We start from the raw sequence: 15,185 nt of genomic DNA on the forward strand, positions 1-15,185 counted from the left end.
GGGCTCAGTTCAGTGGCAATGATGGGATGCTGGGGCTCGCTCTCCCCGGCCTTTCATCCCCAGTCCCTTACAGCAGGGCAGTCTTAGGACAGTATTCCGAGAGGTCCTAAGCATGAGCAGCGAGATCCCTTGAGGGTTATCCTCAGAAGCCACATAACATCACTTTATCATGTTCTGCGAGTAACAGCAGATCACAAGTCCAACCCAGATTTAAATGTGGGGTAAACTTTACATTGCAAAGAGGCATGCACACCAGGAAAGGAGGGGTTTATGGTCATATTTTGCAAACTAAGATTTGGGGGTTGTTTGCTACCAGTGCATAATAAATCCTCACCTGACTGAATTCTTAACCCACTGAATTTTGAGTGCCTCTTTAAATCACTGCTATGGACTGAATTGCATCCCCTAAAATTCATATGTAAGCCTTAATCCACAATGTGACTATATTTGGAAATTATCAAGCCTATAAAGAGGTAATTAGGTTAAATGAGGTGATGAGGGTGGGTCCTGATCCGCTCTCTCTCCCTTGAAAGGCTGTGTGTGTGAGGTTGGCCATCTGCCAGCCAAGAAAAGACCTTTCACCAGAAACGGACATGCTAGCACCCTGATCCTGGACTTCCAGCCCCAGAACTGTGAGAAATCAATTCCGGGTGTTTAAGCTGCCTAGTCTGTGGTATTTTGTTATGGCAACTCAAGCAAATGAATACATCCGCCCAATTCATATCTAATAACTGCCTTTAGAAGAAAGGGCCTTTCTTTCACAAGTTTCTCCCAATATTTGTTGAGTTAAATAAACTTGGCAGAGTGTGTCGGAACCCATTCTCCCTTCTTCCTTAAGTGATGAAACTCCCAAGTTTTTCACTGAGTCCATAGAGTATGCTCTTAAGGAAAGGGGTGTGCTCCTCAATTTTTCTTCTCCCCTTCCCACTAGCTGGAAAGCCACCCTAGACCACAAGATGGAAGTTACATGTTCATAATGACAAAACAACAAAATGAAAGAAGTCCTGCTCCCCAAAAGTAGGGCAACCGTAACTCCCCCAGATTGCTTATGCTCAGACCATTTAAGCCGCTGTTATTCTACCCTTGTTTTAGCAGCCAAACCTGTGGCTAACTAATATACTCAGCCAGAAATCAACATCAGAGCCCAAGGCAACACCTAGGGACATGTGTTTGTCAGGGTATAACCTAAACTGCTGTAATAATGAGAACCCAAAACACAGTGATTAAATAAGATAGATGTGTTCTTCTCTCTCAGATAAAAGCCTCAGTGTAAGCGGATGGTAGGTATGGCACAGTTGGCCCTGGCTGGCAGGGCAGAGCTTCTCGTCCCTATCAGTCAGGACCCAGGTTCCTTCCATCTGTGGCTCTGCCATACCACTGAAAACTGTCCTTGTCTGGATGATTGATACAGGTCTCCATCAAGTCTGTGTTCTAGTCCCAAGGAAGTACAGTAAAAGAAGAAATAGGGACAAGTAATGACATGAAAATTCACCCAACTCTTCCACTCATATTCCGTTGGCAAAAATTTGATTATACAGAAGGCTGGGAAATGTGGTCTCTAGTTGGTCTAACATATGCACAGCTAGAACTCTAATACTATATAGAAAGAGAATAGATTTGGGGAGACAACAAGCAATGTGCAAGAGGAGGTCAACTCATGGGAAATTGCCCTTGGGAGTGCCACGTTGCATAATGGCCAACCAAGCTGAATAAAGAAACAGTGGGTTGAGGTGGCCAGGTGGCTCAGTTGATTAGAGTGTGAGCTCTGAACAACAGGGTTGCCAGTTTGATTCCCAGATGGGCCAGTGAGCTGAGCCCTCCACAACTAGACTGAAGACAATGAGCTGCCGCTGAGCTTCCGGAGGGGTGGCCAGATGGCTCAGGTGGTGAGAGCGTGAGCTCTTGACAACACGGTTGCCGGTTCAATTTCTGCATGCGATGGTGGGCTGCGCCCCCTACAACTAAAGATTGAAAAACGGAGACTGAACTTGGAGCTGAGTTGTGCCCTCCACAAGTAGATTGAAGGACAACGACTTGGAGCTGATGGGCCCTGGAGAAACACACTGTTCCCCAATGTTCCTCAGTAAAATTTATTTTTTTAATTGATTTGGAAAGAAAAAAGAAAGAAAGAAAGAAAGAAAGAAAGAAAGAAAGAAAGAAAGAAAGAAAGAAAGAAAGAAAGAAAGAAATAGTGGGTCACCAGAGTTGGTCCACTGTTCCAGTTCTCCAGGCGGCCAACTCCAATGTGGAAGGGCCATGACCTGAGAGCCTCTGGGCCTGAACATACCAAGTCTTTATTTCCCTCTCTACACTCTCAAGTAGATTTTCAGTAGACCCTCATTTGGTGACTGTGACCTTGGCTTGTCCATTTCTTGCATCATTAAAAAGCCTGGCAAATGCAATTTGTGTTTTCACTCCAAGTGGAAAGAAGGAGGTAAATAATGCCTAAAATGACAGACCTTCCACTCCTGCCAGCTTCTTCCCTCTTGTCCAAATTTCTTCTTATCAATTCAAGGCTTCTAATATCTACTTTCAGGGGACCAATTCCAAAAAGAAGAAATCCACACCCCATATTCTGTAACTCATCCTCTATTCACAGATTAAAAAGAGGAAATAATGGTATGATGGTTTCTCAGGATGCCTTGCTACTCCCCCAGGGAGCTCAGCACGTCGCAGCTGAAAATGTCACAGGAAAAGTGACTGGTAGGTAAGATGGGCAGGGCCACTGTGGTTTGGTCTCCATTTGACCACAGTCTACTTTTTGTCCAGTATGAACCCTTAGAAGTGGACTTAACTAACATCCTAGGACCTATCATCCACAACCTCCCATGGCAACTGCAGAGCCGACTCCCATTTCCAGATCAATCCCCGTTTTGGAAACTAGCCTGACCTGACCTAGTTCATAGCCCACTGTGTAACTAGCTGAGGAATCTGCATCACTCAGTGAGGCTCTTTATATTTGTAGTGGATCTGTCCTTGCCCCACTCAAATCCCTTGGGCCTTATCATTGGGACATGCACTGTCTTCCAACAGCAGTATCTCTATCTCTCTGTTTCAGGGTTTCTCTAGTGTCCTGCTCTACCTGTGCACAGAAATGGAAATGCCAGACAACTAAGGCCCCCTGAAAGCAGCCCCTCAACCTGTGAGTGCGTGGAATGAGTGTATAAACACCCAGCTCCCTCGCTCCCAACCCTGGGCTAACTCTGATGTGTGTGTCTGCACCACTTCCAGGGTTCCTCAGCGGGACTAATGTCACTCACTCACCATGGTAAATTCACTTGATAACATACCTTTAACTGACTGCCCACCTTACCCATGTTTCCTGGGACCATTTCCCAAATGCACTACTTGCACTTGAATCTTTGTCTCTAGGATGCTTCTGGAGTAAGAAGACTTCATATTAACAGGAACTACTAGGTGCCAGATGCTCTCCTAAACTCTTTATATGTAGGAGCAATCTTAATCTTCATAACAAGCTGATGACACAGGTTTTGTCATTACCCCAACTTGACAGATGAGGAAACTGAGGCATAGAAATGTAAATGACCTGCCCAGAGTCACACAGGTACTGAGTGGCAGAGCTGGGATTCAAACCTAGGAAGCACGGCTCCTGAATCTATACTCATAGCCCTTATGCTTTAGTGCCTAACATCTTCCCTGAAGTGGCTCTTTTGAGTTCCCAGAGCTTCCCTCAAGTCTCAGGTCCACCCTCAGCCCCTTGCTTTGTGTGCCTTCCCAAGCCGTCTCTCCCTGAGGCATCTGCCTCTTGTTACCCCCTCTCCTGTAACACCTCCTCCATTCATCTCAAATCCCTCATCTTCCAGGAAGGTCTCTTAGTCTTCCAGATTCCTACCGGACCTGTCCACAGAATTCACTACCTTCTGTTATGTGTGTGCTTATCTCAACTTCCCCAGAAGAAGGATTCCAGGAGTTTTTGTTGAAACAATAAGTTCCCTGAGTAAGGCCGAGGCCAACCTCCTCCCCAGTCCTGTCCTCACTCCAAGTAAATAACATCCTTCAGGTCAGTAACAAAAGTGGCTTTGGTTTCTATTCCATTTGTTTTTAATAAAAATATTTACATTGGGTCAGAACGCACCCATTTCCCCTAAGCAGGCCACTGCTAGGGCATTTGGTACACACACGATCCCCCATCCTATTATGCACTGACCTACTTACTTTGAACTAATTACCCAAGTGTGACCTTGAGAAACCTTTATTTAAACCATTCTTAGATCCTCAGAAAAAGGTTATGCCCAGCCCCTGGCTCCTGCCTCATCCTCAAGCTCCTCCAGGCCCCTGAGCCCCAGAAGCTAGCTACCCTGAAGGCCCAGACTCTGGGACAGGAGACTGAACCTCCTCTCCTCACAAATCCATTGCACAATTAATTCCTGAGAATTAAGCAAGGCATTAAGGGTGGAGTAGGAACCTCTCAAGAAACAGACCTGTCCCTGATGTATTGTAAGAAGCTACATCTCTTTCAGATGGAAACTCAGACCCTAGGAAAGCCACACCTAGGGTATGCCAGTGTGTCCATTGGCCCTTACCTCACCCCTGTCCATCCCATCTCTCTAAGGTCTCCACATCCAGAGAGGCCAGTGGTGCATATTATCCCCTCTCCCCACTTTTTACCACCTTTGGGGGAGGTTGCCCTGCATACCCTAGGTGAGAGGGTGGTGACCATGGCTCATGTACTCAGGGTCAGCTGGAAAAGGACAAGGGAAGAGAAGACCTCTGGCTGTAACCTCCCTGGCTCCTTCCTTCACCACCCCCACCCCACTCACCTGGATTTAGCTTTGATTGGAAGGGGACCTAACTTCCCTCCTCTGTCCTTTCATTCAAAATGCCTAAGAGAACCCAAATAATTTTTTTAAATCATAAATGAAAGAGGAAAAGTTACAACGAACACCACAGAAACACAGAATCATTGAAGAATACTATGAACCAAAAAATATTACACACCAACAAATCTGACAATCTAGAAGATATGGATACATTTCTAGAAGGACAAAACCTTCCAAGACTGAACCAGGAAGAAATACAAAATCTAAACAGACTGATTACTAGTCAATGAAATTGAAGCAGTAATCAAAAAAACTCCCAACAAATAAAAATTCAGGACAAGATGGCTTCACAGGTCAAGAATTAACATCTATCCTTCTTAAAGTGTTTCAAAAAATTAAAGAGGGTGAAATACTTCCAAAATTAGTCTATGAAGCCAGCATTACCCTAATACCAAAACTAGACAGACGTTATATACGCTTAATGATCTTTTCATTGAGAACTTCAACAAAGAGATAGAAAACATAAAAATGAAGATAAAATAAAAAATAAAAAAGAACCAATCAGAAATGAAAAATACAATAACTGAAATAAAGAACACATTAAAAGGACTCAACCATAGATTAGATGAAGCAGAGGATCAAACCAATGATTTGGAAGATAAGATAGCAGAAAACACACAATCAGAACAGCAAAAAGAAAAAAGAATCCGAAAAAATGAGTCTAGTGTAAGAGGCTCTGGGACTTCGAGTGTACCAACATTCACATGATAGGAGTACTAGAAGGAGAAGAGAGAGAGCAAGGAATTGAGAAAGTATCTGAAAAAATGACAGAAAACTTCCCTAAACTGTTAAAGGAAATAGATATAGAAGCCCAGAAACACAGAGTCCCCAAGAAGATGAACCTAAACAGCCTAACACCAAGACACATCATAATTAAAAGAGAAAATCTTAAAAGCAGCAAGAGAAAAGCAGTTATTTATCTACAAGGAAGATTGTCAGCTGATTTCTCAACAGAAACTGTGCAGGCCAGAAGGGATTGGCACAAAATATTCAGTGATGAAAAGCAAGGACCTACAACCAAGATTACTATACCCAGCAAGTGAATCATTTAGAATCCAAGGAGAGATAAAGAGTTTCCCAAACAAGAAATAGCTAACGGAGTTCATCACCACCAAACAAGTATTATAAGGAATCTTGGACTTCTTTAAGAAGAAGATGAATATATACATATATACATATATATATATATATATATATATATATATATATATATATATGAATAATAAAATGGCAGTAACTACATATCTATCAATAATTACTTTAAACGTAAAGGGATTATATACTCCAATCAAAAGACATACGGTGGCTGAATGGAGAAGAAAACAAAGCCCATACATATGGTACCTATAAGAGACCCACTTCCAATTGAAAGACACACACAAACTGAAAGTAAAGAGATGGAAAAAGATATTTCATGGAAGTAAAAATGAAGAAAAGATCAGAGTTAGCAATACTTATAGCAGACAAAACAGACTTTAAGACAAAGGCTATAACAAGGACAAGAAGGACACTTCATATACAATAGCCAAGATATGGAAGCAACCTAAGTGCCCATCGATAGATGATTGGATAAAGAAGTGGTACATATATACAACGGAATATTACTCAGCCATAAAAAAAAATAATGAGAGCTTGCCATTTGAGACAACATGGATGGACCTAAAGTGTATTATACTAAGTGAAATAAGTCAGACAGAGAAAGGCAAATACCATGTGATTTCACTTATATGTGGAATCTGAAAAACAAAATAAGTGAACACCAAAAGAGAAACAAACTTACAGATTCAAAAAACAAACTGATGGTTGCCATATGGGAGGGGGATTAAGGGGTTGGATAAAGAGGTGTAGGGATTAAGAAGTACAAATTGGTAGCTACAAAACAGTCACAGATGTAAAGTATAGTATAGTAATATAGTCAATAATATTGTAATAACTACGTATGGTGCCAGGTGGATACTACATTTATCAGGGAGATCACTTCATAAATTATATGAATGTCTAACCACTATGTTATACACCTGAAACTAATGTAATATTGAATGTCAACTGTAATTGAAAAATAAAAAAGTAATCCCCAGGGTAACCACAGAGAAAATAGCTATAGAATATACAGAAAAGGAAATGAAAAAGGAATTTAAATGTTACACTACAAAAAAAAAATCAACTAAACACAAAAGAAGACACTAATGCAGGAAACGAGGGACCAAAAAAGCTATAAGCTATGTAGAAAAAAATAGTAAAATGACAGAAGTAAATCCCTCTTTATCAGTAATTACTTCACATCTAAATGGATTAAATTCTCCTATCAAAAGATAGGGTTTGGCAGAATGCATTAAAAGACATGATTTGATTATATGCTGCCTGCAGGAGACTTACTTTAGATCCAAACACACAAATATACTGAAAATGAAAGGATGGGAAAAGATATTCCATGTAAATGGTAACCAAAAGAACAGAGAGCTATACTAATATCAGAAAATACTTTAAATCAAAAAAACTTTACAAGAGACAATGAAGGACATTATGTACTAATAGAAGATTCAATACAGCAGAAGATATAACAATTATAAACATTTGTATATTTAAGAACAGATCAGCAAAATATAGGAAGCAAAAACTGACAAATTGAAGGGAGAAATACTTCTACAATAATAGTTGGAGACTTCAATTCCCCATTCTCAATAATGGGTAGAACAAACAAACAAAAGGTAAGGAAATAGAAGATTTAAACAACACAATAAATCAATCAGATATAACAGACATATACAGAACACACCATCCAACAACAACAGCATACACATTCTTCTCAAGTGTACATGGGACATTTTACAGGATAGAATATATTTGTTAAGTGACAAATTATCTCTCAATAGATTTTAAAGGATAGATATCATACACATCTTCTCCAATCACTCAGGATGAAGTTAGAAATCAACAATAGAAGTAAAACTGAAAAAAAACACACATAAATTTGTGGAAAAAAGACGATATACTCTTAATCAATCAATGGATCAAAGGAGAAATGACAAGGGAAATTATACAATACTTAAAGATGAATGCAAATGAAAACAACATTCCAAAATTAATGGGATGCAGTGAAAGCAGTGTTAAGAGGGAAAATTATTACAATTAACACTTGTATTAAAAAAAAAACAAGAAAGTTCTCAAATCAACAATCTAACTGTACAACTCAAGGAACTGGAAAAAGAAGAACATACTAACCCCAAAGCTAGCAGAAGGAAAGAAATAATAAAGATCAGAGCAGAGAAAAACAAAATAGACTAGAAAAGCAATAGAGAAAATCAATAACACCAAAAGTTGGTTCTTTGAAAAGATCAACAAACTTGATAAATCTTTAACTAGATGGGCTAAGAAAAAAACAAGAGAGAGAAAAAACTCAAATTACTAGAATCAGAAATGAAAGTGGAGATTCCTGATTCTAAAGAAATAAAAAGGATTATGAGTGAGCACTATGAGTAACCATATATCAACAAATTGGACAACCTAGATGAAATGGTCAAATCTATTTTTAATAACATGTGACACTTCACCTTTGACAAATCAATCTGCATTATCTTTTCTTAATTGAGATATAATGTACATGAGGTGCACAAATCTTATGTGTACAGCTTGTTGCCTTTTTATATAGGTTGTCATCCAAGTAACTACTACCCAGGTCAAATATGAAACAGTCCCTGTCCCCAGAAGGCTCTCATGTCCTTCCCAGTCATTTCCACCTACTCCCCAATTTAATTTTAAAATGTAGTTTTGTTACAAAATTTTTTATGTGAAAGTTCCGATCTTTCACTTCTCTTAAAATATTTCTCTTCTACTTTTCAGCCTTTCCTAAATAAAATGCCTCTTTTGAACTATAAATGTACAAAATGTTTAATTGTTCTCTTAATTAGAATTTTATTTCCACTTTTAAAGTATACAGAATAGGCCAGCCCGGTGGCTCAGGCGGTTAGAGCTCCATGCTCCTAACTCCGAAGGCTGCCGGTTCGATTCTCACATGGGCCAGCAAGCTGCGCCCTCCGCAACTAGAATGAAGTCAATGAGCTGCTGCTCAGCTCCCAGGTGGCCAGATGGCTCAGTTGGTTGGAGTGCGTCCTCTCAACCACAAGGTTGCCAGTTCAACTCCCACAAGGGATGGTGGGCTGCGCCCCCTGCAACTAGCAACGGCAACTGGACCTGGAGCTGAGCTGCGCCCTCCACAACTAAGACTGAAAGTACAACAACTTGACTTGGAAAAGTCCTGGAAGTACACACTGTTCTCCGATAAAGTCCTGTTCCCCTTCCCCAATAAAATCTTAAAAAAAAAAAAAAGTCAAATAGTTATAAAAAGAATATTTGAGCATAGACCACGGAGCAGATGATATATATTATGGATTGTGGTTAAATTTGTTAAGTGTTATCATGGTATTGTGATATTGTTTTAAACTGCTTTTGATGTTAAATACACAAACAGCAGTATTTACAGATGCACTAATGTGATGTCTGGCATTTGTTTTAAAACTGTCTGGTGGGAGGAGGAGGCCAGATGAAGCCAGGCTGGCAAACTGTTGAAAATTGTTGAAGCTGGTGATCTGTATATGAGAGTTCTGTATATGATGCTCTCTAATTTTTGTGTGTGTTTGAAAGTTTCTATAATAAAAAGTTAAAAAAAAACATTTCAACCTCCTTCAACCATTAAGTGATTAAGATTAAACAAACAAATAAAAAGACTAAACAAGACACCAAGACCCTGACACACAATAGACACTGTCAAAAATATTAAATGGGGCGGCCGGATGGCTCAGTTGGTTAGAGCACGAGCTCTTAACAACAAGTTTGCTGGCTCGATTCCCACATGGGCCAGTGAACTGCGCCCTCCACAAGTAGATTGAAAACAATGACTTGGAGCTGAGCTGCACCCTCCACAACAACATTGAACACAACAACCTGACTTGGAGCGGAGTTGTGGCCTCTTCAACTAGATTGAAAAACGACTTGACATCCTGGAAAAACATACTGTTCCCTAATATTCCCCAATTTAAAAAAATATCAAATGAATAAATGATAAAGCTCAGGGAACATAAGTATTGAATTATCTTGCCAGTTACATCAACCACCAAAATTATTAAATGAGCCTAATTTATACGTTAGTCTTTTGTGAGTTTTATTAGCATGAGTCAGTACTTTGGAGCCCAGTTATACCTGTATTCTTAAAATCTCATTTTTTAGTTCATAAAGCCAAGAATCAGATATTTTGAAACATGACCACATAAAGGTAAAGCCACCCTGTCAGAGCCACATGTTATCCTTTCCCAGATGACATGCTATTATCTTTTTATAAACTACCACAAAACCTGCCTCATAGAGTTGCTGTACTAAATGAGGTAAGGTACATAAATAAGCACCTAGCACACCAATGGGCAGGAAGCAGTAATTCTGTAAACATTGAGCCCCTGTAGCAGCCACTTCCGGTGCCTACATCTCCTCCACCCATGTCTGATTTCAGCTGTGGCTGAGGTGGATGGCGCTTTGGGCCCTCAGACTCATCTTGTGCTAAATCATCCCTACCTGGGCCTTCTCCAATGCCCCATGGGCAAGTGCAAGTAGGACAGGAGAACAAACACCCAGAGTCAACCTGCTATCAATGGAGAATGGAAATTGGTGAATAGACGCTCTGCTTCTGTCCTTTAAGTGGACAATTTCTGGAGACATTCTGTTTCTTGAGAAGGTTCTGGTGGAATCGAATGTCCACTGCACATAATAGTAACATTGCTATCTCCTAAGTCAACTTTTCCTCCTTAGAGCTCACATTCACTTCTGCTTTCTGGAATCCCCTAAATTAATTGCCTATAACTATATCTCAGGCTCTGCTTGCCAGGACATTCAAATTAAGACAGTCCCTTGCCCATCCTCCTTTCCCATAATTCATTGTTCTTTCACCAGCCCCTCAAGCCAAAGCTGGACTGTAACATTAACACACAGACTTATAATCCAGTCTCTTCCCATTCCTGGAGCACGGACCTGACACGTTTGGGATCCCTAGTGTCCAGTGGGAGAGAGATGTGAAAGCCGTCAGCATAGCCCTGAGCTGTGGCAGTCATTGAGGTTGTTCACCAATGTTCCCATTTGCTGCCTTCCAGGCACATGGTAGAACTGGATTCTTGGCTCTCTTGAAGGTAAGCATAGCCACGTGGCTTGCTTTCACCAAAGAAATGTGATCACAAGCAGTGCATATTGTTGCTTCCAAGCAGAAGTGCTGAATCGCCAGTGTGACTTGAGATACTGCAACACCCTCTTTTGATGGAGCCTCCTTTAGCCTGGGTCCCTGAGTGACTATGACGATCAGAGCCCCCAGCATCACTCCCACTGACTTAACAGGTAGCACTAGTGAGAATAAAGCTGTTGGGTTAAGCTACTGAGATTACAGGGTTGTTTGTTACTGCAGCATCACTTAGCCTTTCTGACTGATACAAGCTAAGATAGGGTACATACAAAGTTCCCAGGGACACAAAGAGGGGTATTAGTTATCTCAAGAGGTTCAGAAAAGCTTCGTAGAGGAACTGGAGATAAGCCTTAAGAGATGAGTATTCAACTATCTGACAAGGAAGAGAGAGGGCAAACCAGGCACAGAGATCCATGGAGTACACTGCTGGAACTGCAAGTAGTTCCTGAAAGTCTGAGGGTGGAAGAGGGGAGGGGAGGCCACCACAGTCAGAGGAGACCTTGGAGGAGAGCATGCTCTACTCAGGAGCCAGCGTTGGTAACTTGTAAGACAATTAGTTATGTGGCATTTTAGATAAGGAAGTGATATGATTTTATTTACATTTCAAAAATACTATTCTGGAATTATTGTGGAAGGTGAATTGGAGGGGCTGGAAGACCAGTCAAGTTAGGAGACATTTACAGTCCTGGCAAGAGATCAGGGGCTGAGAGCAAGCAGAGCAGTGGGAAAGGAGCAGCCAGGACAAATGATGAAGAGCAGACTGCAGAGGCCTCTCGGTGCTCTCCCCGGGCTCTCCCCCGGGCTCCTGGAACACCCCGGCATGCCTCTATTTCAGCGCTTACCCCGGGTACTGTGATCACCCATTTATTAAATATAGTCTTCTTGAGGATAGAAAATGTGTCTCTCCTTTTTTTTTTTTTTTTACAAATTAACATTTTATTTTATTATTCAGTTTAAAAGCCAGTGAAATATAAGAGAGGTTTTAGCTTCCTGGGAAATGAACTTGAACAAGAGACGCAAAATGGGTCCAATAAATAGATGTGGGTCTTTATCTTCTAAAGAGGTAGGTTTCTTTGTCAAGAGTTATATTTGACAGGACAATTTTCTGTATTAAAATTATTGTTTACTATTAAATGAATTTATTTCTCATTTCTTTTTTTTAAATTTTATTGTGTTAAAATACATGACATAGAATTTACCATCTTAACCATTTTTAAGTGTACAGTTCAGTGGTATTAAATGCATTCAAAATTATCACCACCGTCCATCTCCAAAACTCTTTTCATCTTGTAAAACTGAAACTTTGTACCCATTAAACAACTCCTCATTCTCCCCTCCCCCCACGGGCCCCCAGGGAGCAATCACCATTATACTTTCTGTCCCTATGATTCTGTTGCTCTAAGTATCTCATATAAGTGGAATCATGCAGTTTTTGTCCTTTTGTGTCTGGCTTATTTCCCTCAGCATAACATCCTCCAGGTCCATCCCTGTTGCAGCACATGTCAGAATGTCCTTCCTTTTTAAAGCTGAATAATATTCCATTTTGTGTGTGTGTCCACATTTTGTTTATCTATTTATCCACCAGTGAACACTTGGGTTGCTTCCATGTTTTAGTTCTTGTGAATAGTGCTGCTATGAACATGGTGTACAAATATCTCTTTAAGATCCTGCTTTCAATTCTTTTGGATATTTACCCAAAAGTGGAACTTCTGGATCATATGGTAATTCTATTTTTAATTTTTTTGAGGAACCTCTTTACTGTTTTCCATAGTGATTATACCATTTTACATTTCCATCAACAGCGCACAAAGATTTCAATTTCTCCACACCCTCAGGAAATGTGTCTTACTTTCCTTTCACCATCAGCACTAGCTCAGCGTTGGCACATTGCAGCAATGCATATATTTATTAAATGAATGGGTGAAGGATTTGGTGGCTAAGTATATATGAGGAATGAAGGGAAAAAGAGAAGTCTACATTGAATCTCAAGTTTTAACTTGGGTGCTGGGATGGATGGTGGCCCCAATGCCTATGACAAGAAGAGAAACAGGTTTGAGGAGAAAGAGAACAGATTCTGTCCAGGATACATTGTGTTTTAAGTACCTGTAAAACATTCAAGAGGAGATGGATATTCTAGACCGAAAACAGGTGGCAATTCTGGTGGGAGACAGAAATGTGGGAGTCTGTATCAGTCAGCGTTCTCCAGAGAAACAGAACCAATAGGAGATACAGTCAAACGTCACTTTATAGCTCTTTGCTCTATTAAACTTTGCAGATATTGCATTTTCATCAACATCAAGGCCAGACCCTCCACCTGCAAAAAGACTACGACTCACTGAAGGCTCCAATGATGACTAGCACTTTTTAGCAATAAAGCATTTTTTAATTAAAAATACATTGTTTTCTTAGACAGAACACTATTGCACAGTTAAAAGACTACAGTATAGTGTAACATAACTTTTATATGCACTGGGAAACCAAAACATTTGTGTGACTCACTGTATTACGATATTCGCTTTATTATGGGGGTCTGGACCCAAACCCACAATGTCTGCAAGGTGTGCCTGTATATAAAGAGGTTTATTTTAAGGAATGGGCTCATGCAATTGTAGGGGCCGGCGAGTCCAAAGTCCATAGGGCAAGCCAACAGGCTGGAAACTCAGGGAAGGGTTGATGTCATAGTCTTAAGTGTGAATTTGCAGAGCAGGCTGGCAGGCTGGAAACTGAGGCAAGATTTCTGTTACAGTCTTAAGGCAGAAATCCTCTGGGAAACCTTAGTTTTTGCTCTTAAGGCCTTCAACTGATTAGATGAGGTCCATCCACATTATCAAGAGTAATCTCCTTTACTTAGAGTCAACCGAGTATAATGTTAATCATAGGCTACAAAATACCTTCACAGAAACACCCGGACTAGTGCTTGACTAAACAACTGGGCACCATCACCTACCCAACTTGACACATAAAATTAACCATCATAGTCACAAGGTGGTACCCAACTTCTTAAGAGCAAGCACATGCTATCACCCAGTGAGAACGTGATAAAGGCCAAGAAGGTCAAGGACACCGACAGTTAAAAGGTGGACAAAGGGAAGAGAATGGGGGGTTATAAGAGACTGAGGTTGGAGAAGGAAAGGAATGGAAAGAAAAGGTGTCACAGAAACCAGGACAAAGCAGTGTGTCAAACCAGCATGATCCAGTGTGTTGCAGGCTGCAGAAAGCTCAAGTGAGGTGACGACTGAAAACCAGGAAGCCTTTAGTGACCTTTCCACAGGAGGCAGCAGTCGTACCGATGGTGGGAGTGTAAACCTGTACAACTGCTTCTGAGAATGCTTTATCATTGGTCAGGTGAGTGGACTGTGTGCAGACCCTGCCACCCGGCAGGCCCACTCTTAGGGATATACGGATGCTTCTACTCAAAGTGCAGTCCACAGGCTGACAGCAGTGGCATCGCCCAAAGCTCCTGGAAATGGGCCTTCAGGTACCATTCAGACCTGGTGGCTCAGAGTCTGCATTTGAACAAATCAGATGGAAGTTGGAGAAGCACTTAATCTTCAAACTTTTTTGCTCATCTTAAAAGAATTTTGCAAACTATGTACCCCCTTGAACATTTTTATGCTGCTATCTAAAATTTTTCCTCAAATGTTTAAGTAGTTGCAAAAGGATGCAATTTCTAGTGTGTTGTCAACATTGACCTTTTTTAAAAAATGTTATTTCACTCTTTTAACATACCTTCTGATTCATTAATAAGTACATGATCACTCTCTTCTTTAACAGTCAGAAATTTCATATTGCTCCATTTTTTCTGAACTCATGTTTCTTTTTCTACCCCCAAAACATTATACTAATATAATACATTTTATGCTTGAAAATCTTCTATTAAAAAAAGAATAAAAAAAGAAAATCTTCTATTTTCTGCAACAAAAATATGTTTATAAATTAAAATTGAATTTTTAAAATTTCTATGGATGGCCTTAAGGCTTTATGTTTAACTTTTTCTTCTGAATTAAGTAATTATTATGATTATCATTAATAATTTATCAAAACAACATTAATATATTACAAATTTTGTTAAATAATGATTAGGCATGAAAAAGTAAAATTGGCTCTTTCACTAGGGACCAGCCAAG

This window comes from Rhinolophus sinicus, chromosome 2 (assembly GCF_057876585.1).
Source record: "Rhinolophus sinicus isolate RSI-liver-muscle chromosome 2, RSI-T2T, whole genome shotgun sequence".
NCBI classification, from domain to species: Eukaryota; Metazoa; Chordata; class Mammalia; order Chiroptera; family Rhinolophidae; genus Rhinolophus; species Rhinolophus sinicus.